The sequence below is a fragment of the Amblyomma americanum genome, chromosome 1 (assembly GCF_052857255.1).
Source record: "Amblyomma americanum isolate KBUSLIRL-KWMA chromosome 1, ASM5285725v1, whole genome shotgun sequence".
In the NCBI taxonomy this organism is placed as follows: domain Eukaryota; kingdom Metazoa; phylum Arthropoda; class Arachnida; order Ixodida; family Ixodidae; genus Amblyomma; species Amblyomma americanum.
The window spans coordinates 455,399,166-455,425,690 of NC_135497.1; the positions used below are offsets into that span (position 1 = coordinate 455,399,166).

Sequence of the window (26,525 nt, forward strand, 5' to 3'; positions counted from 1 at the left end):
AACGATTTCGAGTTTTCAAATTTTTCTCCATGGATCGTTTCTGCCCACTCACTGAATACCCGCCCAGTATAATCACCCGTTCTTTGCCTTTTGCTTCTCAATAATTACCTAATTGCCTCTAATTTATCATTCTTTTTCCTATCTCCTGGTTAAGTATAGGACACTTATAACTGGTCACGTGATTGCTCATTTCGAGTTTTCAAACTTGGCGCCACGCTTTGGCTTTGTCCATACTTCCAGTTTTTCAAACTTGGCACTACGCTGTAGCTCCACCTACTTTCTGCGTTTTCAAATTTCTCGGCACATTTTCTCCGGCCCAGCCACTTTTTGGACATTTTTGGCTGTAAATAATTATCCGATTATGAAATTTTCTTTTCGCGCAGCATCCTCACATCATCCTCTGCCAATTACCCAACCAATCGTATGACGCTATCTCTTCTGAGTTGCCCACAACTGCTGCGGACACGATCCCCGGCAACATAGCCTAGTAAACTCACTTTATTCAAAATGTTGTAATACTGAACAAGGCTTATGACTGGCCGAGTTGGTACTGACTCAGCTTAAAACCAGCCAGAACACACAAGAAGACATGAGCTCAAGAGGCGGGACTAACAAAAATTTAATTGAAGATTTTGATTATTTGATTTGATTTGTGAGGGTTTAACGTTCCAAAGCGACTCAGGCTATGAGGGACGTCGTAGTGGAGGGCTCCAGAAGTTTCGACCTTCTTTAGCGCGCACTTACAACGCACAGTACACGGACCTCTAAAATTTTGCCTCCATTGAAATTTGATTGGCGCGGCCAGGATCGAACCTGCGTCTTTTGGGAGAGCAGCCGAGCGCCATAACCACTGAGCCACCGCGGCGGCATCATTGAAAGAAAGCCGCAAAAGAGGACCCGCGAAGAGAGAAGGGCGCACAATAACCCAAAGCAGTGAAAGGGCAAAGTGCAATCAAAGGTGACTGGCATACTAATGAATAATCTAAAAAAGCAAATTCCTTACGGTCAAGGTTTACCGACGACTTAGCCACACGTGTCCTTAGCCTTACCGATGTAGTAAGCCTCAACTATCTACCGACAGATTTATCCCTTCCATAAACCACTGATGTGTCGTGGAAATTAGGCGTGCAAAGAGACAGGTCATCCTCAGGTTTGAAATCACAAGATTGAGCGCGCAGTGCCAGATTAGAATTTTCCTTCCCCCTATAGAGTGAAAGTGCTCAGTCAAATGCAAATTCAGATATCTGCCTGTCTGCCCATATTAGCTGCAGCCATAAGGCAGTGGATCGCAATAAACTCCATTACTTTTGCAAGTGGTGAACCTTTTTTTGTGACACTGTCCATTGTGGACAAGTACCCAGTTTTATCAAGCCTTGTTAATGGCGGCGCAGAGGCCTCCTGTCTTGCACTTCGCTGTTAAGACAACAGCAGCATTACGCTTTCCCGCAACTTTCTTGAGACTGAAATACTGTGGAGGTAAGGTGTATCAGCATCAGCGGAGTATGTGTTCCTTACCCTCGAGCGAATGAAAACATACTATTAGAGGTTGTTGAGATGGGCAAGTGGGTACCCAGCTGCTTGGAAACCTGCTACAAGAATGCGTCCTCAGCAGTGATGGCATGACTTATGTAAAGCTGATTTAGTGCACACAATTGCACACCAATCAAGTGTTTCCATCTTTACTCACCTTAACCAGTGACAAATACACCTCTTCACCATCCTTCCCCAGCAATGAGTGGTCCGACTCGTAGCTAAAAAGAGCCTTCCCCGATCTTTAGCTGTAGCCCCGAGAAACATATTCGTACACAAAGCACAGGTCTGTAACAAGAAACTGCTAACGGTTCTGCTTAGACAATTCTGATGTAAAAGACAGGCCTTGACCGCATGCCTTAAAGACTCCTAAAACATCTTGTGCCAGCTTATTTGAGCCTTCTATGTCCAGAAAAATTGGATAGTCATGAACGTAATGAAATGCTACTATGCCAAGGTCTTCCAAACAGGGCTCTAATGCCTTATCGACTTTATACAAAAAAATGTTGCTGAGCAAAGGTACAACCTGCGTGTAAACCCTATCGAAAAATCTCCTTTGGATGCATAATTGTCTCGTATGAATTTATATGTGTCTAATATGTGGTCATACGAGATGATATGTGTCTAGTATGTGGTCATACGAGTTAATTTGTGTCCAATATGTGTTTCGTATGGGCTGATATGTGTCCCTAGTATCCCTCGTATGGGCATATGGGTTCTTCGTATCCCTCGTATGGGCTGATATGTGTCCTTCGTATGCCTCTCATGGGGATATGTGTCCCTCGTATGCCTCTATGTGCTGATACGTGTCAATAGTATCAGTTGTTTGAGCCGAAATATGGATTTCGTATCACCCATATGGGCCGATGAGCCTTTCGTATCACTCATTTGAGCCAATATGCAGCTCTCGTATCACTCATATGGGTGAACTGCGTCTCTCAGTCAGCTGATATTGTCACGGACTCGAAGACGAAAAAGTTGGCAGTGGCGCCGCACGGAGCGCTCGCGCTAGTCCCACCGCCAATAAATCATTCCATCGCCATCTGTTATGTAGTACTGTCTTCACCTGCTTGCCGTCACGTAACATTTGGCGTGAGGTGCGGAGTTCATCCCAATTCTGGTCTTGGAGCTTCGGCGTCCTGCGTGTGCCGTGGTCGTCGGTCGTGTGTTCCTGCCCACACCGCCCGGTTGTGCCCCAGCCCGCCAGACCAGAACCGACCATGTCGTTCACCCCAGCCCTGTCCCCGGCCCCGACCAGAAGACACAACTTGACGACGCCGCCGCTACTCGAACCTATGACCCCATCGACCCTAGAAGCCGCCAACATATTCGAACACAGCCCCTGCCCATGCCGTTCGATGTGTTCATGGGCCTCGGCCGTCGGCTCAAGGTGACCTAGCTAGCTACGGCCCGGAAGCTTCCTAGACCAGCGCTCATCTGATCATCTGTTCATCTCTTTCATCGTGACGGCAAAGCCTGCATCTTCTCTTCTGTGTTCATCCGTCCTGTCACGCTCATCGTCACGCCCTGCGTTTCGTCTTCACTGCCGGTCTTTCAGTTCGCGCGATCGGGACGACCGCTCGGCAGCCCCGGGTAGTGTAACGGACTCGAAGACGACAAAGTGGGCAGTGGCGCGGCACGGAGCTCTCGCGCTAGGCCCACCGCCATTAAATCATTCTATCGCCATCTTTTATGTAGTACTCTTCACCATGCTTGCCCTCACGTAACAATATGTGTCTTTTATAAGGCTCGTATGAAATTAAATGGATAACATTTCATCTTGTCTTTCACGCGGTGCACTTGAGCTCATGATTAAAGAACACAGGTGATCAAATTACATCCCTCTAACGTGGTGGGATGTTAAATCCCAAGTATAGTACCATTTTACGCTGTATCAGCTTAGCACATGAATGGACAAGCATATGGCATTCCAATACTGTCCTGTTTTAAAGCTACATCTCAGCTGAAGCGCACACATTAGAAAAAAAGTTTAGAACACCCTCAGGAAAAGTAAAATTAAGCCAAGGACACCGTCTAAAACATAATAGATAATAAGGCCACAAAACATTGGTCCATGGGATAAATGACTCGAGTAGCTTCCAATAATAAGAAAGTGACTATACAGATGCAAAAATTTCCCATACACAAATGTCAAGCTTCAGAGGTGTGTTGAATAATTTGCCTCCTTGTCTATAACATGATAATTACTGAAAGTGAAAGATATTATAAACGAAGCTTCAGATGTCTTTTTTCAGAGGTGTAATTCATTTTTTGATATCGTCCCCCACTTACACTGATGCCCTTGCGTCATCGATGCACTATTGTTGTTTACATGCCCTCAGAGAAGAATGAGGCTGATGGCCCCAACTGGACACTAAAGGTCTTCGAATGTTTCTTCAGCTACAGAATAGCCAGTAGCTACAAGGCACTAGGTCAGAACTATTGGTGGGTGATGCAAAACATCCCGAAACTGCAGCTTATTCAACACTGCGGTATTGCCACCTAACTTGTTGTCATGCCAAGCATTGTCACGTTAAATGATGGATTTTTGTAGGACAAACTTTAAGAAAAAGTGCACGGTCCTTCTGCATCCTCAAGTTCAAGAATGCCCGTAATAACCGTCTGCTTAATGTGGCAATCATCACAAATAAATTCATCCACATGTGCCACGAGCTCAGATGCGAGATGCAGAGAGTGGGCATCCACTGCACTCCTCGTCCTTCACACTCAACACAGCTGGATCTTGCATGTACTCATTCGATGGTGGATAATGATAGGGAGAACACCTTCTGCCATCCAAAATTTGGTTTTGAAAAACTGTTATAACCGTACACAGATATATACTAACATTTTTTTTGTGACTACTTCAATATCAGTGGTGCCATGTGCAAAATGAAAATATCATGAAAAGTGGGAACATCAAACTTTCATTTCATTGTAACGTCTTTCCCTTTCATGAGGTAATAAATGTGTTACACGCCAGAAGGTAAAAATATACTGATCACCCCTCGTATAAACAGAATCCACCAATACCATCTGTTAATGAAACAACCCTACATAATACACAAAACACTACATATAAACTATATCATGGAACAAGAGTAAGAGTTTTGTACACAGACCACACGAACAACACAGCAGCAAGTGACATACAATATTAGTTACATTTCTCCATGTTTACTTTACTCAAATACAACTTAAAAATTAAGTGGCAGATGCCTCTCAAAGGACCAGGCATTGTAATGAGCATGGAGGAGGAGGACACAACCGGCAGTGCATGCGAGTTTTGATGATGACGATGAGATGTGAGCCCGTTAAAAGGCCAATGTGATCCATTAAACGTCTGTGTATACAAGCCGAGCACATCGAGCACTGCCAAAATGAGATTAGCAAAAATGAGAATGACAATGTCTCTAATGAGCTATTGTAGACGCCATGGTGGAGGGCTCCGGATTAACTCTAACTGCATATGTGCTAACAAAGCACAGCAAAGAGGCGTGTTTTCCACTTCACCTATATCAACATGTGGCTGCTCTCGCCTGGATTTGACTCAGCTCCCTTGGGCATAGACCACAATGGAGTGAATAAATGTCTATCCAAGCAACTGTGACGTGACAACTAAAGAACTGAATATGGACAGGTAATGAGAAAACGAAAAGTGGGCCATATATGCCCTCTTCACTGTGTGAACATGTCACCCATCTGAAATCAAACATAAAAATAAAAAGACATCAAGTGTCACCTGCTGAAGAAATAAACAGCCTAAACACTAGTACACCTTCATTCACAGAAATGGAGATACCTGCCACAAGGCAATGGGTGTGGTAGGCATGCAGCAACCCAATTATATAGTGTGCGCCATCCTGATTGGCTCAGGCTGTCGTACCTTCCATGCAAACAGCTTGCGAAGTGAATTATAGAGAAGCATTTGCCACTTCATTCTTGAGTTGTATTCAACTATAGTTTACACAACACATAAAAGAAAATACTGCTTCTCAAAGGGACACTGAGGACATGTCCACATAATTTCTGTTCTTAGTAAAAATATGTTGCATTGGCCCTTTCTAACCATTCTGTTATTCTGTTAACCATTCTATAACTAGGGCCGCCTACCCGTGTGTGTTTTTTTCTTGCAGAAATGAAGGGTTTATTTGAGATATGTCAATAAAAGAATTCCAAAAAGTTCCTATAGTTAGACGAAAGCTATATGTGCGGAAAAAAAAATCCAGTATACACTGCGAACTGCCTTCAAAGATCTTGCCTGACCGAATGCTCCGTCGTATCAAACATCTCTCAGAACACCTCAGATGTTTCAAACTTGTTTACCAATAGACATCGGCTTTGCGACCAATATCAGATATAGAATATGCGAGATATACCCACTCCAGCGGGCCGATCAGGTATCTCTAGGGCCGCCTACCCATGTGTGTTTTTTTTCTTGCAGAAATGAAGAGTTGATTTGAGATATTTCAATAAAAGAACTCCAAAAAGTTCCTATAGTTCGACGAAAGCTATATATTCAGAAAAAAAAAACAATCCGGTATACACTGCGAACTGCATTCAAAAATCTTGCCTGACCGAACGCTTCGTCGGATCGAACATCTCTCAGAACACCTCGGACGTTTTAAACTTGTTTACCAATAGACATCGGCTTTGCGACCAATATCAGATATACAATATGCGAGATATACCCACTCCAGCGGGCCGATCACGCATCTATAGGGCCGCCTACCCGTGTGTTTTTTTCTTGCAAAAATGAAGGGTTTATTTGAGATATGTCAATAAAAGAATTCCAAAAAGTTCCTATAGTTCGACGAAAGCTATATATTAAGAAAAAAAACAATCCGGTATACACTGCAATCTGCCTTCAAAGATCTTTCCTGACGGAATGCTTCGTCGGATCGAACATCTCTCAGAACACCTCGGATGTTTCAAACTTGTTTACCAATAGACATCTGCTTTGCGACCAATATCAGATATATATTATGTGAGATATACCCACTCCAGGGGGCCGATCACGTATCTATAGGGCCGCTTACCCGTGTGTGTTTTTTTTCTTGCAGAAATGAAGGGTTTATTTGAGATATGTCAATAAAAGAATTCCAAAAAAGTTCCTATAGTTCGATGAAAGCTATATATTCGGAAAAAAAATATGCGGTAAACACTGCGAACTGCCTTCAAAGGTCTTTCCTGACCGAATGCATCATTGGATCGGACATCTCTCAGAACACCTCGGATATTTTAAACTTGTTTACCAATAAACATCGGCTTTGCGACCAATATCGAATATACAATATGCGAGAGATACCCACTCCAGTGGGCCGATCACGTATCTATAGGGCCGCCTACCCGAGTTCAGGTGGCCTATACTCAAAAAACCACGGAATAGGGGGTGGCAATGGGGAAGGTCGCTTCCCCCCCCCACATTTTTCAGGGGGGGAAGTGTCCCCCCCAATCTCCATTTGCTTCTACTTGGATCACATTTCTGAAAATTGAAGCACATATTAGTTCTAGGACTGTTTTAATTCAAAGCACAGTGGGGCTGCTTGAGCTGCTTGGCTTAGTAGCCAGTTGTAAAGCATTTGGTCATGAGTGACCTAAAGCGGTCATGTCCCCACAGAATTCGATCGACTATATATCGACCTGACCGTGTACATGATCATGATTAGCAGAATTTAAACAAACTATGCACAGGCTTTTTTAATGGAATTGATCACTCCTCGTGCGTACAGCTTCCCACCTATAAGCTCCTCATTTCAATTAATTTTATATTGCCATAAATCTTTGCACCGTTTCTTCGTTCGCACTCACAACCTTCGGCACACGGCTTTATCATTTTGTTTTGGAATGCGAGGTGCGACCAGACTTATGTCGTTGATCATGGCCACGTGCAAATGATTATCCATTTTTCCAGATTCTTGATGCTTTTGGTTCTTTATCTCGAAGGTTCCTTGTCAGCTTTAAATTCAGCACGACCAAGAACTGCATGGCATTCAGGTCGATGACCGCCGAGCTCGCATAATTAAGCCTATTGCAGGCGCCGAGTAATTCAGTTCTTAGTGGGCGTGAGTCAGCCCCTTAAACAGTTAATTTTGGAAGCCTTTTCGTTGTCTTCCTGACAGCTGGAGTGTCGTCACTGCAACGTGATACTTTGCATCAAGCTTTGAACATTGAAAAAAATACATATATAAAATTTATTATGTAAATGAGCATTAAATAATTAAATAACAAAATAAGCTCGAAGTCCTGCCCTCCCACTAAAAAAGAGTTCCGGAGTCCCTGGCTATACTAATCGTCTCGAGCATAGCCCAAACCTTCACCCGCTGCCATTACGACCCGGACGCGACAGCGGTGTGCCAGAGAACACTGCGAAACTATAATTATAGAGCTCCTCAATCACCTCGATCGAAGCACCTCGATGGAGGGCGCGGTTGTGTTACCCAGTTCCATGTTCTAGCGCACACTAGCAGTTTATTTTTGAGAGCCTCTTCCTCCTCGTACCTTGAACAATTCTGATTTCTTAACATAAATTCTTTCAGTGCATCAACTTACCTATTCAGCAATCTATGTTTCTCCCTCTGCTGGTCCTAAGTCGCTGATTTCAGGTCAGTTTCAATATAGTACTTATGTTATCTACCACGCACCGTGCCAGAAAATACTTTTTTGCAGCAATTACAGACTTTTCAAGCACTTGCTGCATTTAGGGGAGTTCTAAAAGAAGTGCTTATTTTATCGTAGATAACACAGAAGTTGCTGTTTACAGCGCAGAAAACAGGGAAGGGCCCAGCGTTATTTATGATCAAGAGCCGCGCAACAGGAGCTTTTATATTTTGAAACCGAAACTGAAAATGTTCTAGCGTCGTCTGACGGCTAGGCCCAGACTTTATAGGTGCTTCCTGTTTGTCGTAAGCCACACAAAACTTTCTGCTTAAAGCACTAAGTAAAAAGCGCAAAGCACAGTCAGGCACCGCGCGCCACTATCGCTTTCAGCTTTGAAACCGAAATAGTAGGCGATTTGTCACATACCGACTACTTTGTGTAATGCAGTGGCGATCAAAAATCGCAGAACACTTCAGGCACTTAGGTTACAGCGGTACCATAAAGCTCATACGTGATAGAGCCCATAGAGTTACACTAAGCCGCCCTAATCACACTCCATAGGCAGTAACAGGTGCAAAACCGATTTGACGGGCTAGTTGGTTCTGCTTATGTTGGACCAACTCTCTGTGGCACGGCTTGACACAGACCTCATAACTATTTCCCCTTCAAAGTAGTATTTGTAACTTTTCAACTATAAGTATTTCATGGTGTGTAGAGCTCCGTGTCGTCTGCTACTACATGCGGTCAATCAGCAGTCAACTGGATAGCCGGATGCGCTGCACGAGGAGGATGCGACATGGAGCGGTATAGAGATCATGGTGGAGACGCCAGTTCTGCCACAGGAAATAAACAGACGAAATTGAACGAATAAAGCGTATCTATTATTCTGGTTTGTAACGAAGAGGTCATCATCATCATCATCGTATGCAGCGCTCTGTGCGGTGCACGTCGCCAAGCCAATCCAAGTCTGCGGTCGTTTGCGTCCAACGTCTGCGTCATCACTCGTGTCGGTGTGTGTGTGGTTGTTACAGTTATTAGATTGTGTGTTTTGCAGCCACATGTGACACTTCCAATATGGGTTCGTCGGCTGCAGCGAGCTATGCGTACGTGAAATACTTCGACCGACGGCGCAAAAGATATCGTACACGTCTCTATGTCGTCCTTGTTTCCTTTGCGCTACACCTATCCATGATGCCTCACCGACTGGCGTTAGCGACCTGGCGAAAAAAAGGACGTATACTGGCGCGGCGGAAAAGATGAGAAGGCATTCTATTCCGCCCAAGTAATGGAGCTTGGAGGTGAGTTTTGCCGTTACTTCGCTACGTGGTCAGATTTCAGAATTGCCAAACGTGTGATGCGTGTACAGTCAAGCCTAACGCTTTTAGCAAAGCTTGGTGGCGTTTTACATAAAGTCCATGTACATGCTTTTTTACTGTTGCGAGCACTTGCAGAACGCTTACGGTACCACTTCCTCTGTGCTTGCGATCCGAGCACACAGCAGCCCAGCGCACGCTACCCAAAGAAGGGAAAAACTGCGTAGTCGCGTTGTAGCAGGTCTCGACGTAAGCGTCACTCTGAGCGAAATAATATTTCGTGATTTTTTTCAAGAATTCAAGTAATTGCATGAGGCAGGAAGAAATCGGCTGTGTTCAGAGCAGCTAATTTTCCGCATCTTAGATTTTTGGAAAGCAATGAACGCGACACACTAACTGATCCGTTTCCGTAGCTTTCCCTCTGTTTCCTGTCGCTTTCATTATTTTATCTCTCATTTCTTGTGTTCCAGTAACAAAAGCGGAGCTTATCCAGAAAATGTCGAAGAGAAAAAATCACTGCAATGGACCTTGAAAAGCCTGAGCCAGCAACAGTTGCACAGATACATGTATGTACTGAGAGAAGTTTTACTGCGGATGCCTCTGCTACTGCCACTCGCACGCTTACCGGTCGCAATATGTACATTACATAGCAGCATACTTCAGAGCCAGACAGGCGTCTCTGTCTGTGTGTGTCTAAAATATTTATGGTTGCGGGAAGCAGCCAGGCTCCCTTCAGCAACAGAGAGCTTTGTAGCGGATCTTTTAATTATAGTATAGAGATATTGCTTAAATGCTACCATTGTAAAAGATTGTGTAGGACACTAGAGAACCGCATGTGGAATGGAAGCGTCATTCTGTTTTTTGTTCTCTCATATATTGTGTGCTTCATGTCCGGTCAAAGTCTCATTTTTCGTATTGCCTCCTCGCATTGTTGTCTAAAATATTTATTGTCTGGGGGAGTAGCCAGGCTGCCTTCAGCAACAGAGAGCTTTGTAGCGAGCCCACCGATAAGGCGTTGCGGGACAGCGCACTTCTCTCATTACAGCACGTTGTCTTAGATTCGGCTTGCAACTCGGTGGCCTGTTTTCTCAGTGCCATGATGCTGGTTAAATGTACGTATTGCTGGAAATTTATAAGCCCTGCTATTCTTCGGTTATGCGGCTTACCAAAGCGAATCGGGCCACGTGAGACACGGATAGGGCCTATGATAATTATTATTCATGAGGGGCGATAATTATTATGCACGTGTCTTTCGAAAACACCGGTGCCGCGGTGTGGGCTACAACTGCGGTGGGCTCTCTCCGGTCGGGGCGGCTCTTGTCAAGGCACGATTAATTACTGGAAGGCACCGTTCCTCTCTTCCCGTCATCTGTCCATCGTCGGTCGCTTCTTGCAGGCAACCAGTCCAAGGGGGAAGGTCATTTGTATCGAGCCGAGCGTGAGAAGAACAGGCTCCTTCCCTGCTAGTCATCCTTTCTTTTTGTGCAGTCGTCGTCGACCTGATGACGCTGTCGAAATTTCCGCTGCTGTTGCTGCGCCACCGTGGTCATCCCTGTCGATGGGATCTGCGCCTTACTCCTCTTCGGCTGGTGTGCATTCCGCTCATAACAGGCCCAACGCGGACGCCACCGAAAGCTCCCCATTTGACTTTCAAACAAAAGGGGTGCTGTCTACTCTTGTAAACGGAAGGGCAGCCACACAGAACAAGCAGGGATGGAGGACTAAAGCCTGTAGACCAAGCGGAAGGGAGAAAAACCTCTGACAGGGAATGATAGGAGAGGAGCATGGAAAAGTAGCTAGTTTGCCATATATGTAACTCCAAAACTCCAATATAATTTCTTTTATTAAATAATTGTTTGCGGTTGTGTGTTCCGGGGACGGTGCCTCACAGCAACCTTGGTAGAGGACATTTTATGCCAGAGGGTGGTCAGGGCCCTTTAAGTAGTGGCTGCCGGCTGGCGTGCATGTGTGCGCTGCCAAATTTGTTGTTCAAAATTTTTATTCTCTATGGAAGTCATTTTTATTTGACAGGTGAAGATGAAGCATAACCTTGCGTGTGCCGATTCGGTCGTTGCCGTAAAGCTTGGTGCTCGGGTCTTCTGCCACAAGTGCTTAAAATACCTGAGAAATACCGTATGCATACTTCACCTTGCATTTGACTCATCAAAAAGAAAAATTTCCCAGTGTGGATCATCATGCCTGCACACACAGTGCGGGGCCGACATTGTAATGCCTTTCATTCGAGTGCTAGCTTTGAAGTAAAAGTGATAGCATAAAGACACGACATGCAGCTAAATTTGTACAGTACACGCACTTCAGAAAATTGTTCAACCAGCTGATATAATAATAATTGGTTTTTTTGGTGGAAAGGAAATGGCGCAGTATCTGTCTCATATATCGTTGGTCACCTGAACCGCGCCGTAAGGGAAGGGATAAAGGAGGGAGTGAAAGAAGAGAAGCTGATATGCACGCTTGACAAAATTATGCGTGCATTATTTGCTGGCAGCAATATTAACAGATGGAGGGCGGCAGACTACAGTTGAGCGGAACATATCATGATTGTTTTCTGCTTACAGCCCACAGGAATTAGTTCACAAACAGAAATTGCAACTACCACAGCAGAGTCAGTATAAACAGGGTCGATCATTGGCGCCCAAAAATTAGTGTGTAGTTAACAAATATGCAATAATCTGAGACTACAGTATGTTGTTTGAGCAGTGCATGCGCAGTTTTCCCTCCTCCTCCTAATCATCAGCCTCACTACAACCACAGGGCAAAAGCCTCTCCCATGTCTTTCCAATTAACGCTGTCCAATTAACCCTCCTATGTGGTGTCAAATGCAAGTCTTTAGAGTGCGACTGCCCGTCACATGCTTTTGAGGATATCTCGAAGCTTACATGCAGACTTCACGACAGCACACAACGCACTGAAGGACATATACTTGCGTTGTTGCCGCCGATGTATGCATCTGAGTGCAAGAGTCCGCAGCTGCCCTGAATAACTAACGTCCTTTCTTTCGCTCCCAAGGATCAGATTTCTACCGTACGCATGCGAGCAATGAGACGCAACAGCACGCAAAGCAGCAGAGGGCACTCGCCTTCCGTGATCCATGGACGGCCTTGGCGCCATGATTGCCAGCAGGCTGGTTCTGGCGGCGACCAGTTCATGTGAGCATGATGCACCTTCCTGTCAGGAGTGTATTTTCTGGCAGCGAACAGGCTCTCCGAGCGCGGCAATTTGAAAAAGCCCAATGATAATTTAAAGATGTATGGACACCTAATTTTGGTGGCATGTTTTCTTCTCTACAATGATTCAGAAGACACTACAATGAATGAATCATCATGTGGTATTTGCCTGGGACCTATATAAATTTATAATCGAATTTTTCTGTCATGCTGTCTCGGTTTCAACAGGCGAGTGAAGACTGTGACATCAGAGAGGTTATATGTAACGTGAAGCATATAAAAATGCTATATAATTGCTGCTTGATCGTTTTAATTCACTACAATGTTGAAGCCAGCCTTCCTCAGTAGTCGGAATGACAAATGTAGCAGCACCGATTATATTGCAGTTTTTCATGCCTCGCATGACCTATAAGCTCACTTTGACGTCATAGTCCCCATTCAGCTCTTGAAACTGAATTAGCGCAAGAAAGAAATTCGATTATAAATTATTTAGCAGTCATGGGAGAATCTTCATCATCATCAGCCTGATTACACCCGCTGCAGGGTGAAGGCCTCTCCCATGTCTCTCCATTTAACCATGTCTTGCCAGCTGCGCCCACCTTATGCCTGCAAACTTCTTAATTTCATACGCCCATCTAACCTTCTGCCGCCCCCTGTTATGCTTTCTTTCTCTTGGAATCCCTTAAGGACCAACAGCTATCTTACCTTCGCATTACATTCCCCGCTCAAGCCAATTTCTTCCTCTTCATTTTGGCTAGGATGTCATTAACCCGTGTGTGTTCTCTCAACCACTCTTCCTGCTTCTGGTCTCTTAAAGGAGTATAGACACCTAATTTTGGTGGCATGTTTTCTTTTCTTCAATGATGCAGAAGACGCTACTATGCATGAATCACCATGTGATGTTTGCCTACGACCGCTAAATAATTTATAATTGTTTTTTCCTGTCATGCTGTTTCAGTTTTGGAACAACCGAACGATGGCTCTGACGTCAAAGAGGGCTTTTCCCTCACGTGAGCCATGGAAAAATGTCCATAGAATCGCTGCTTCATTGTTCTAATTTACTGCAGTGTTGAAATTAGCCTTCCTCAATTGCTGGAATGACAACAAGTGTGCAAGCAGCGATTATATTGCTGTTTTTTCATGTCTCGTGACGTGTAAGCACATATTGACGTCACTGTCCTTGTTCAAGTGTTGAAGCCGAAACTGGACGAAAAAGAAATGCTATTATAAATTATTAAGCGGTCGTAAGAGATTACTAGCTGCTACTCCATGTATAATAATGCCTTATGCATCATTACAAACAAGAAAACACGCACCCAAACGGTAGGTGTTATACTGCTTTAACGTTACGCCTATCATTTTTCTTTCCGTGGCTCACGGCGTTCTCCTCAGCTTAAGCTGAACCCTTTTTGTTAGCCTCCACGTTTCTGCCCCATAGGTGGGTACTGGTAAGATACAGCTTTTGTACACATTTCTCTTGAGGGATATTGGTAAACTGCCATTCATGACCTGAGAGACCCTGCCATATGCGCTCCATCGCAATCTTATCCTTCTAGTTATTCCCTCATGATCCCGATCAGTTGTCACTATTGTTACCTGCCTTAAATAGACGTATTCGTTTACCACTTCCCTTACCTCGCTACCAATTGTGAACTGCTGTTCTCTTGCTAGACTTGAGAATATGAGAATACCACAAGGTAATCCACGTATAATAATACCTGATGCCTCATTAGAAAGCAAAAACACACACCCAAAAGATGGGTGTTTATACTCCTTTAAAGCTTGTTGGTGCATTACAGAATGTGAGTCACCAGTGTTACCAGTCAGACCCTTTAACATCATATTTTGATCTGTTGATTGAAATCAAGTTTTTTTGTGTTCTAGTTATTGGTATTTCATTATTTCTTTGCTCCTTATTTGGAAAAATTATTTCTCGTGACTCTGACCAGGCTCAAGAAGTGTAATGTGATAGTAAACTGAATATGTTTGAAAATCCTCTCAAGTTGCCCTTTAATTTACCTTGTACATTAGTCTTTTGTAGCAAATGTGAACACTTTTCATACTTTGCAGTCTTCCACTAGCATGGATCCTGCTGCACCACAGAGCCCGGATATCTTGCTGAGGTCAGCAGCCAGGTATGAAGGTGTCGCATATTTAGAATGTAAGACAAGTTGGCTTTGATGCCCCATCGGCCACTGCTGATGAAGGAGCAAAACACAGACGGAAGACGAGGCTGACAAAGACGAGGCCGTCCACACTTTTTGTTTGATTTGCGTCTTTACACTTGTGGAGGGGCTGGGTGCGCCGTGCTAACAAGAAGTGTTGACGGCCACAATCTTTGCTAGTACAGCGCACCTCAGTAGCCAAGCGTTCCTGTGCGCCAAACTGAACTTTGTCAGCCTCGTCTTCCGCCTGTGTTTTGCTTCTTCTTCAGCACGGGGCGCTGGGGCACCAAAGCCCAATTGTCAATCTTACAAGAATGATTTTGTAAGCTTGAAATGCTTTTAGCTCTCATCCTTGATAAGTGCAGGCAAACAATCTAGAAACTGGAAACATGGAGATGAACATCACTGCACACCTCTCGGAAATGGGAAATTTTCTGTCCGAATGATATGAAGCAGAAAAAAATTGCCTGCAGAGCAGCCCTATTCACAATTTTAACCTGTGACAGCTCAGAGCAGCTTTGCTTAGCAATGGCTTTGTGGTCGAAATGCAGTTTTTGTTTGTGTTCTAGTTGTTGACGTTACATTATTTTGCAGAATTATTTCTTGCAACTGAGACAAGGTTCAAAAAGTGTAATGTGATGGTAAACTCAAAGTGCTTTAAAATCCCTTGGAGATGCCAATTAAAGGAACACTGAGGAGAAATTGAAGTTGGCTTTTATCGATAGAATATAAGCTCCTGATCACAAAAAAACGCCACTCTTACTGAAAAACAAAGCTCTTGTAAAGTAGAAAATAGCAAGAACCAAAATACAGGTATCGCCGCCACAGGGCAATCTCGCAAGTACAAGCGTGATGACGTCATTGGATAAGAGATGCCACCTTGGAGGAATTTTACTTCCTATATGAAGCTGCGAATCTCTGAGGCTGACAAAGGAAGGTTGCGCGGTTCAATATTGAAGGAAGTTTTGTTTTAAAACCGATAGTGCACTTTTATCACACAAGGAAGACAGACAGAAGACAACCCGAATGTTGGAAGCAAAGAAAGCCGATGCTTGGCGGCGCCACAGGCGGCCAGGAGTGTTTCGACTTGTTATGGCGCTTCACCTCTATGAGCTTTCTGTGCCTCATGGTTTTGTTTTTGACGCGTCTCGATTTACAAGCGCCGAACAGCAGAGGAACTCCCAAGTGCCGCTTCAAGTGCCAGTTAACATTTGAAGGAGCCTGTAAAGGCTGGTCAGACTATTGCCGCGGTCGATGAAAAACCATGATGGCACGATGGTCGGTGATCGTACAAGGCAGTGCGCAGTACAAAGAGCACTTGTGTCTTCGCACGCTCGCCCAGCGAAACATTCCTGGCTGTGCCAGTCAACTTCAAACTACTTAACGAAAATTTTTTGATAGAGACGGGAGACAGAGTACAAGGCAGTTAAGAAAAATATGCTGATGACCTAGCTCTGTTAGGCCAGCATATACGTAGTGAAAGCGTGGTGACTTCTGCATCGGAAGAGTGCACTCACTAGATGCGCCTTTATTCATGGTTAAATCTTGAGCCGTCGTGGCGGAGTGGTAGAGTCCGCCTCAAACTACAATGGTCCTGGTTCGATTCCGAGCCTCGGCACAGGTTTTTTTTTTATTCAGTGAGCGGGCGGGTTGTTTCAGTGGCGCGCATAGATGCCGCCACCGAATATGTTGGTTAGCGGATAAGCGCAGGCTCTGTTAAAGGGGCAGTTAGGAGAACTCTATCAAATTATTTTTGTTAGCAAAATCTGATAGTTCGGCATTTCAAGGCTTTGTTGCCGCCTGTCCGGGAGTGAAAGATGCATTTATTTCAAAGGAATTTGGATTCAAAGTTGAAAAAGTTTTTCTCGCCACTCCGTTTCAAACTCGGGTTCTTTATGACATCACGGTGCACTCTTATGACGTTACAGGACGCAGTGACGTGAAACGTGACGTAAGCGCAGATGTGATTTCTCGCGGATAGCGGTGTGGTCTAGAAGCCGAAATGAAAGCTACTGCCGCCGCACGTTGGCATCTATCGGGGGTCGCTACCGTCGCTTCGTTGACGTTAGCACCGGCGTCTTGCCTCCGTTATGATCGATCCCGTTCCCGAACCTGACGACGAAGTTCTCGCCAAAACTCCGGCCTGCATTTCAGCGACCTCAGCCCCACAGAGCATGTGATGCTTTTGAGGGAGCACGGTTAGGTTAGGTGCCGGAGGGTTGTTTCCCCCTTCCACCATGAGCAGCCGTTGCAAATTAAATAAGAGTGGGCTCGGCAGCACGCCAGCGATGGCCCATGCTAACGTTCTACGCTTCTTGGTGCAGTTCCTCGGACTCTCGAGCTCGCAGCTGCTGGAGTGTTCGAGCCCCCGGGTCCCGTACCTAGCATCCGTCGTCAACTACAGTCCAGACGCAACACTCCTGCTTTCCGGACTTCACACGGTTGAGCCTTTCTCGGCTACGAATGGCCAGCCCATCGACAACGCATCCCGGTCCGCGCAATTTCTACACGGCCACGGACCATATATTCAAGCATCATGGCTTTCCCTGAGCCGCCTGAACGCCGGAACCGCCCCTGTACATCCTGCGCATGCGTGGACTTGTGCTAAAAAGGCAGCTCGGAGCGGCGCGCCCTTCAGTGGGCTCGGCAGCACGCCAGCGATGGCCCATGCTAACGTTCTACGCTTCTTGGTGCAGTTCCTCGGACTCTCGAGCTCGCAGCTGCTGGAGTGTTCGAGCCCCCGGGTCCCGTACCTAGCATCCGTCGTCAACTCCAGTCCAGACGCAACACTCCTGCTTTCCGGACTTCACACGGTTGAGCCTTTCTCGGCTACGAATGGCCAGCCCATCGACAACGCATCCCGGTCCGCGCAATTTCTACACGGCCACGGACCATATCTCCAAGCATCATGGCTTTCCCTGAGCTGCCTGAACGCCGGAACCGCCCCTGTTGATCCTGCGCATGCGTGGACTTGTGCTAAAAAGGCAGCTCGGAGCGGCGCGCCCTTCAGTGGGCTCGGCAGCACGCCAGCGATGGCCCATGCTAACGTTCTACGCTTCGTGGTGCAGGTAATGAAACCTTATTGCCTTTACGCTAAGCCAAGTAGCTACCGTGCACTCTTGGTGCTGCCGGGCCCACGGCGTTTCCGGGCCATCATGTATGACTGTGCGCATATGTTGTTAAAACTTCTTATGGTAGCTGGTGATATAGAATCTAAACCCGGCCCTAACAAAGAGATTCTTGATGCTTTGAAGGAAATTCAAACTGGGCAGACAGCAATGCTAGCGCAGCTAAAGTCGATTGAAATGAAACTAGTTGATCCTGATAAAACGTTTTGCGAGATTAAGGCGCGACTAGATAAAATTGAGACAGCATGTGTTGGTATTGATGACATGCAGACTGAATTGAAAGAACTGCATGGAATCAGCACTGAGAACACGGCGCAGATAAATGCTCTGTCTGCCCGGGTAAAGGATGCAGAAAATCGGTCCAGACGAAACAACCTTGTTTTCTACAGCCTTGAAGATGAAGATAAAGAAACATGGTCAGATTCTGAAAATATCATCATTGCACACATTAATCAGTATTTAGGCATCCAGTTAGAGCCACGCGATATTGAGCGTGCACATCGCCTTGGGACTTTCCAAACTGGTAGGTGCAGACCTATAATTGTGAGATTTGCTCACTTTAAAGACAAAGAGCAAGTCCTGTCTTCCGCTCGGAAATTCAAAGACACAGGATATGCGGTTGCTCAAGATCTTTCTCCCAGCACGCTCCTTGCCCAGAAACACCTCATCGAATTTGGAAAGGCTCGAAAACTGAAATACAAGTTGCGAAATGAAAAGCTTGTCACAAGTGAAAAAACGTACCATTTCGACCATGTTTCTAACCATGTCGTTGAGGACAGCTTGTAGCCACCATTAAAACCAAATTGTGAACCCCGTTCGCCGAATCGTCACCCTTTATCATTTCTGCTTGCTAACATTCGAAGTGTTGTTCCCAAGCGCGATTCATTGTGCAGTTTAATAGGTTCATCTTCATGCGATATCTTACTACTAACTGAAACATGGCTTAACGCATCAGTTCACGATTCTGAGATTCTTCCATTTCTCCCAGATTTTGAGATATTCCGGAAGGATAGACCCGATAATTCGCGCGGTGGGGGTGTATTGCTCGCCACTAAACGGGATCTGCATTGTTCATTTGTTAACCTCCCTTCACAACTGGAAATGATTTGGCTTCGATGCACTACTACACATCCGCCGATCCTCATTGGTATTTGTTACCGCCCTCCTAATGCTGACAGTTCTTTCACCCACTTATTTCATGATGCCTTAAATGTGTTAACTAAAACATATCCACTTAGCCCTATCCTTCTCTTCGGTGATTTTAATTTTCCCACAATAGATTGGTCTAATCCCGCCGCTACATTATCGAATAGCAGCCCGGCTAGCGATTTCTTAAACACGTGTATGACTTTTGGCATAACTCAACTCGTCACTGATCCCACACGCGTTACTGACCACTCGTCCAACGTTCTAGATCTCATATTAACAACGCATCCTGATAATTTTACTCCTATCACCTTGTTGCGCGGTCTCAGCGATCATTTGACGATACATACTTCTTTTTATTGCAACGTACTAAAGAAACAAAAAAATAAAAATACACTTACGCTTTATGATAAAGGAGACTATGCCAGCATGAACCGTGAATTATCAGATTACTTCGACACCTTCGCTGCTAACTTTCCACTACATTCTCTCGAGTCAAACTGGTTACTTTTCAAAACAGAGATGCATCGGCTTATAAGTCTTCACATTCCAACCATTACTATATCAGAAAGAATAACATCACTATGGTTTAATGTATCACTCAAACGACTCAATAATAAGAAAAAACTCCTGTTCCGGTCGGCCAAGCTGTCTAACTCTTCTTCCACATGGCAGAAGTATCATGCTGTCGCAAAAGAATACGACAAGTTAACCGCTCAGAATAAACGGAAGTTTTTTTCTACTGCTTTACCATCTATGCTGCAGACTAACCCAAAACGATTTTGGAAAACCATTATCCCTAATCAATGTAATGAGATTTCACTTAACAGTAGCTCTGGATCTCCTATTCCCGACACTGAGGTTGCAGATGTTCTTAACACAGTATTCAATTCGGTCTTTACTAATGAACCCCTTGACAATCTTCCAGATCCACCATATTTTACGCACCCGCTCATGCAAAATATCACATTCCATCCAGTCGGCATAGTCAAGGTAATTGAGTCACTGAAGAACTCGTCATCTACTGGAGTGGGCGGTATCAACGCCAAAGTGCTAAAAAATACTAAACATACGTGTAGCCTGTTCTTATCGCTCATATTCCAGGAATCCCTGAACACCGGTTCGATTCCACGTGACTGGCAGGTGGGCAAGGTCATCCCAGTCTTCAAGAAAGGAAGCCGATCATCGCCGAGTAACTACCGCCCGATTTCCATAACAAGCGTTTCTTGTAAAATAATGGAGCATGTTTTATGCTCGCATATTGCTACTTTCCTATCGTCCGTTCATTTTTTTCACTCAAGCCAGCATGGTTTTCGCAAGAATCATTCCTGTGACACCCAACTGGCACTCTTCCTGCACGACTTACATTTAAACCTTGATCGTAATATCCCGACTGATGCAGTGTTTTTAGACTTCGAAAAAGCGTTCGATAAGGTTCCCTATGGTCGTCTCTTACTAAAGTTATCGCGCCTTAATATTCATCCTTGTGTTCTGAACTGGATTCGAGGGTTTTTATCTAACCGTCAGCAGTTCGTATATGCCAATTCACACTCTTCATCCTTAACACCTGTGCTCTCAGGGGTACCTCAAGGAACGGTACTCGGGCCCCTCCTTTTCTTGATATATATTAATGACCTACCGTGTAACATTTCTTCTCATATCCGACTCTTTGCCGATGACTGTGTCGTTTACCGAAGCATTACTAACTCCACCGCCCATCTCGCATTACAAACCGACCTTATTCGCATACAGGACTGGTGTAAAACATGGCTCATGTCATTAAATATTTCTAAAACCGTGTTAATGTCCATTCACCGTCGTCGTAATTACGTAGCGCCTAATTATAATATTAATAACCTGCAGATTGGAACATCCGAATCATTCAAATATCTTGGTGTGCATATCTCGCGTGACCTAACTTGGACCTGTCAGATTAATCACATAATAAATTCTGCTAATTGTGCTCTAAGTTATTTAAGCCGTAACCTTTCACTCGCTCCTCCCCCTATTAAACAGCTCGCTTTTCAAACCTTTGTGCGTCCCAAGCTTGAGTATGCTAACGCTATTTTTGATCCGCACCACGTTAATCTTACTAACGCCCTCGAATTGGTTCAGAACCGCGCAAGACGATTCATTCCATCAAATTATTCCTACCACTCAAACATCTCAGCACTAAAAGCTCTAATCAACTTGGCCCCCCTAGCCTCGCGCCGTAAGACAGCACGTCTTAACCTTTTTCATAAATTCTTCCATTATTTGCCTCTTGATAACCCCTACATAAAAAGAGCCCACCGCATCGCCCGGTTCAGCCACAGTAACGCAGTGTATCCCCTACAAGCCCATACTGCGACATTTCAGCAGTCATTTTTTCAGCGTACTGCACGAGACTGGAATGACCTGCTCACCGAAGTTTCCATTATCATCAACCCACTAGAATTCAAGCGGAGCGTCGCCAACCTTTCATCTTAACATTTTTTACCATTGTTTGCCAGATACCGTCCACTCCCTCATGTAATGTCTCAACCGAGACCTTTGAGGAAATAAATAAATAAATAAATAAATAAATCATAACCCCAGTGCAGGGAGTCACAAGGGGCCAGGACAAGGTCGGTGAGTCGCGCCCATTGGAGGCTGGCCGGGGCTTAGGGGCGAACAGATTGCGATTCCTTGAACGGCGTGGTTGCACGGTGCAGCAGGCGGCATCGAGGTCTCCCACGGTTGCAAGGGCCAGGTTAGTTATTTTATTTTTCGCCAAAAAAACGGATGGGTACTCAAGGGCGCTTGCGTTTAAAGTTGGCGGCTTGAAAGTAAAGCCCACGCTTCAACGGCTTCCGCGCGTTTCCGGTGGTACGGGGTCTACTGGATCGGGCTCTCTCGCGCCCACTTGCATGTACCTTCAGATGTGTACTGTGAATGGATTAAATTAGCCGAGAGCTCGAAAAGAACAGCTGCGTCCAACTGCCAAAGCTATTGAATGACGTCACAACACGTACCTCGCTGCAGAGCTGAATCGGTCTGGCCGGGCCGGCGGCGGCTGGCGCACCCTTCGCAAAATAGAGACATGCTTAAAGTCTCCGCCAGTGCGGTCAGAGTGCGCCGAAACCGCCGAACGCCAAGCACAGTTGGAGCATAGAGGGTATCGGTTTGACCGACGTGACGTAGCCATGCAGCGCGCGCGCGCATTACTCCGGAGTGTAAACGCACCTTAACAGAGCCTGCGCTTTAACCGCTAACCAACGTATTCAGTGGCGGCACCTATGGTAGCCACTGAAACCCCCCATGAATAAAAAAAAAGAAACCTGTGATGGGGCTCGGAATCGAACCAGGGCCTTTGTGGTTTGAGGCGGAGACTCTACCACTCCGCCACGACGGCTCATGATTTAACCATGAATAAAGGCGCATCTAATGAATGCACTCTTCCGATGCAGAAGTTTCCCCGCTTTCGCTACGTATATCCTGGCCTAACACAGCTAGGCCATCAACAATTTTTTTAACTGCCTTGTACCTTGTCTCCCGTCCTTAATAAACGATTTCCGTTAAGTAGTTTAAAGTTGACTGGTACAGCCAAGAATGTTTCGCCGGGCGAACGTGTGAAGACACAAGTGCTCTTTATACTGCGAACTGCCTTGTACGATCACAAATCATCGTGCCATCATAGTTTTTCATCGATCGTGGCGATCATTTGACCAGCCTTAACAGGCTCCTTCAAAGGTTAACTAGCACTTGAAGCGGCACTTGGAGTTCCTCTGCTGTTCGGCACTTGTAAATCGAGGTGCGTCAAAAACAAAACCACGGGGCACGCAAAGCTCATAGACGCCAAGAGCCATAACAAATCAAACCTCTCCTGGCTGCCTGTGGTGCCGCCAAGCATTGGTTTTCTTTGCTTCCAACATTCAGGTTGTCTTTTGTCTGTCTTCCAGGTGTGATAAAAGCACGCTACCGGTTTTAAAACAAAACTTACTTCAATATTGAACCGCGCAACCTTCTTTTGTCAGTCTCAGAGATTCGCAGCTTCCATGTAAAAAGGAACATTCCTCCAAGGTGGCGTATCTTGTCCTATGACGTCATCACGCTTGTACTTGCGAGATTGCCCTGTGGCGGCGATATCTGTATTTTGGTCCTTGCTATTTTCTAACTTACAAGACCTTTGTTTTCAGTAAGACTGGTCTTTTTGTGACCAGGAGCTTGTATTCTATCGATACAAGGCAACCTCAATTTCTCCTCAGTGTCCCTTTAAAGCGCGTTTATAGCCTGGCGTAACGCATGCGCGCGCACTGCACACCAACGTCACGTTGGCCAAAGCGAGACCCTCTATACTCCAACTGCGCTTGACCGGTGACGCGTTTGGCGGCTTAGGCGCACTCTGACCCCACTGGCGGAGACTTGGAGCATGTCTCTATTTCGCGCGGAGTGCGCCAGCTGTGCCAGCCAGACCAGACTGATACGGTTCCGCGGCGAGGTGCGCGTTGTGACATCATTCAATAGCTTCGGTCGTTGGGCGGTGCTGTTCTTTTCGAGCTCTCGGCTAATTTAATTCATTCACAGTATACATATGAAGGTACATGCAAGTGGGCGAGAGAACCCGATCCAGTGGACCCTGTACCTCCGGAAACGCGCAGAAGCCGTTGATGCGTCGGCTTTACTTTCAAGCCGCCTACTTTAAATGCGAGTGCCCTTGAGTACCCATACGTTTTTGTGGCAAAAAAATAAATAAATAACCTTGCCCTTGCAACTGTGGGAGACCTCGACGCCATCTTCTGCACCGTGCAACCGCGCCGTTCAAGGAATCACAATCTGTTGACCCCAAAGCCCCGGCCAGCCACCGATGGGTGCGACGTACTGACCTTGTCCTGCCCCTCGCGACTCCCCGCACTGGGGTTATGATATTTAATTTGCAACGGCTGTTCATGGCGGAAGGGGGAAACGACCCGCCAGCGCCTAACTGAACCGTGCTCCCTCAAAAGCTTCGCACGCTCTGTGGGGCTGAGGTCGCTGAAATGCAGGCCGGAGTTTTTGCGTGAACTTTGTCATCGGGCTTGGGAACGGAATTCATCGTAACGCCGGCAAGACGTTTATCCAAACGTAAACGAAGCAATGGTAGCGACCCCCGATAGATGCCTTCAACGTGTGGCGGCGGTAGCTTTCATTTTTGCTGCTGCAAGACCGCACCGCAAGCCGCGACAAATCACGGAGTCTGCCTTTACGTCATGTTTCACGTCACTGCGTCCTGTAACGTCATAAGAGTGCACCGTGATGTCATAAGAGTTCCCGAGTTTGAATAGGAGTGGCGGGAAAAACTTTTTCTACTTCGAATCCAAATTTCTTTGAAATAAATGCATCTTTCGCTCTCGGACAAGCGGCAACAAAGCCATGAAATGCTGAACTATCAGATTTTGCTTGCAAAAGTAATTTGATTGAGCTCTCCTCACTGTTTCTTTAATGTACCGTGTACAGTCTTGGTCAAAAGTGTTGACGCTACAGCATTCAGCTGCAGTGAAATCAATGTTCCTAGAATAAATCATCTAGCGGATCATTCAAAACTGTAGTCAAGCAGGAAGCTTCTGTATCGCAAGAAGAAACCTGCTAGTATTTCAAGGTCACTTGGTCTTTAATATTGCCGTAATGGCTCTGTTACGCGGCTGAAGCGAAAAGCCTTTGGCCTTAATACTTAGCCGACACTGTACATTACTCTTGTTGCAAATGCGAACACTTTGCACACTTGCCAGGCTTCCACTAGCATGGGTCCTGCTGTACCACGGAATCCAGGTGTTCTTGCTGCGGTCAATGGCCAGGTACGATGGCTTCTCATATTTATAACTAGTTTGTAATCTTGAAATGCTTTTAGCTCTCGTTCTTGGTAACTGCAGGCAAACAATCTAGAAACTGGAAATGTGTAGGGCTGAGGATCAGTGCACACCTCTCGGACACGTGAAAGTTTCCATCCAAATGGCATGGAGCAGAAAAAAATTGCCTGCACAGGAGCCCCAGGCACAATTTGAACCTGTGACAGCTCAGGGCAGCTTCGCTTAATGAATTCATAGATCACTAGACCATGACCACAACCTTTCATGTTCTAATTAGCACGGCCTCTTGTGCTAAGATTTAATTGCTGTGTTTTAAATATTCATAATCTTGCATCTGTTAGTTCTGTGCTTCCGAATATTTGGCAGCATAACTGTTGCCAGGGTGCAGTGGAGCCTGAAGTAGAGATAAAAAGGCTCATCAATGTTGTCAAAGGCAGCTTATATGATTGCATATAAACGTGACCTGATGGCCCATCGCGCTGCTCACTCTGAAGAAGAGAGCGATGTGTCATGCTTTATCATTAGTATCGTTTGCAAGGAAAACTGCCATTTTCGTAATGTTGCATATAGGAGTCCTGAGGAATAGGATTTTAGCAGTCTTAATGTGGCAAATAATAACCTTCTCCCAAATCTGTTATAGGGCTTTATACAAAGCATATATGCAGCTGTATTATTGCAGGTCCACCTCGGGAGCGGAAATTGTCAGTGCAGAGCGGTGGCGCTGGCTTATTCCCCGAGGTAGAGACTTCTTGTTTTGCAAGGACGCCACAAAACTTTTGTGGGGTTCCCCACAAAAGTGACGCTCCTTCCTGGTGATGCTCCTTCCCCAAAGAGCCTTAGGGGAAAGAGCGTTCAGGAAAGAAGCATCACCGGCTCAGTATGCCGGCAATTCCTTAAGGCTGGTGCCATGCAGAAGCCTCGGATGAGCTCAGAAAAACTAGCAGCTGTGGGCAGTAAGCCTCTTTTATTTAGGTACATTTCCTGACTGACAAAGGCATTTGTTTATTTAAGTGTGCATGACTTACATACCTTTATTTTACAGCACCTGCATGTCTTCAATTTTGTCATGGTTAATAAATACTCTTTCAGATGCATTTGATGCATACATCAAAGCTGGAAAAGCTGCCGAGGATGAGAAAATGCGCAGAGCAGTTGAATTGCTACCTGGCGGACATGCTGAGGGACATCAAGTAATCATCGCCTGCACCTGCCCCTGTAGTCGATGACTGTAGTCAGATAAAAATAATAAAAAAAAGGCAGCAAGAAAAATTATTTCATTGACTGCAGCCTGGTAATTAGTGCTGGGATGCAGCATTTGCTGCACTGAAGGGTTGCAAGTTCATTCAGGTAGCCTACATATTCAGAGCTATTAACTGTACACCAGAGTACATGTTGCAAGGCCATTGTATTCCCATGTCGAGGCCCTCGTATCTGTACGAAGGTTACGTGGCCCTCGTATATACGAGGGACGGGATGACACATATCCAATAGCGTATATGTGAGGCACGTATCACCCGTATATATGTGTTTCGCCATACGTGGAAAGGAACACGTATGCCATACGAGCACGTATACATACGAGCATATATGTGGACACATATCCAATAATTGCGTATATATGAGACACATTTACCACATATATACGAGATTTTTC

The 26,525-nt window shown here is 45.5% G+C and overlaps 1 long non-coding RNA gene across 1 annotated transcript; it reads left to right on the forward strand.

Moving 5' to 3' along the window:
* Window positions 1-12,333: 12,333 nt before the first annotated feature.
* On the forward strand, window positions 12,334-24,859 carry LOC144104430 (uncharacterized). Its single transcript, XR_013308526.1, has 3 exons — window positions 12,334-12,610; window positions 14,699-14,763; window positions 24,794-24,859. It is a non-coding gene; the product is annotated as an uncharacterized LOC144104430 (long non-coding RNA).
* Window positions 24,860-26,525: the final 1,666 nt, after the last annotated feature.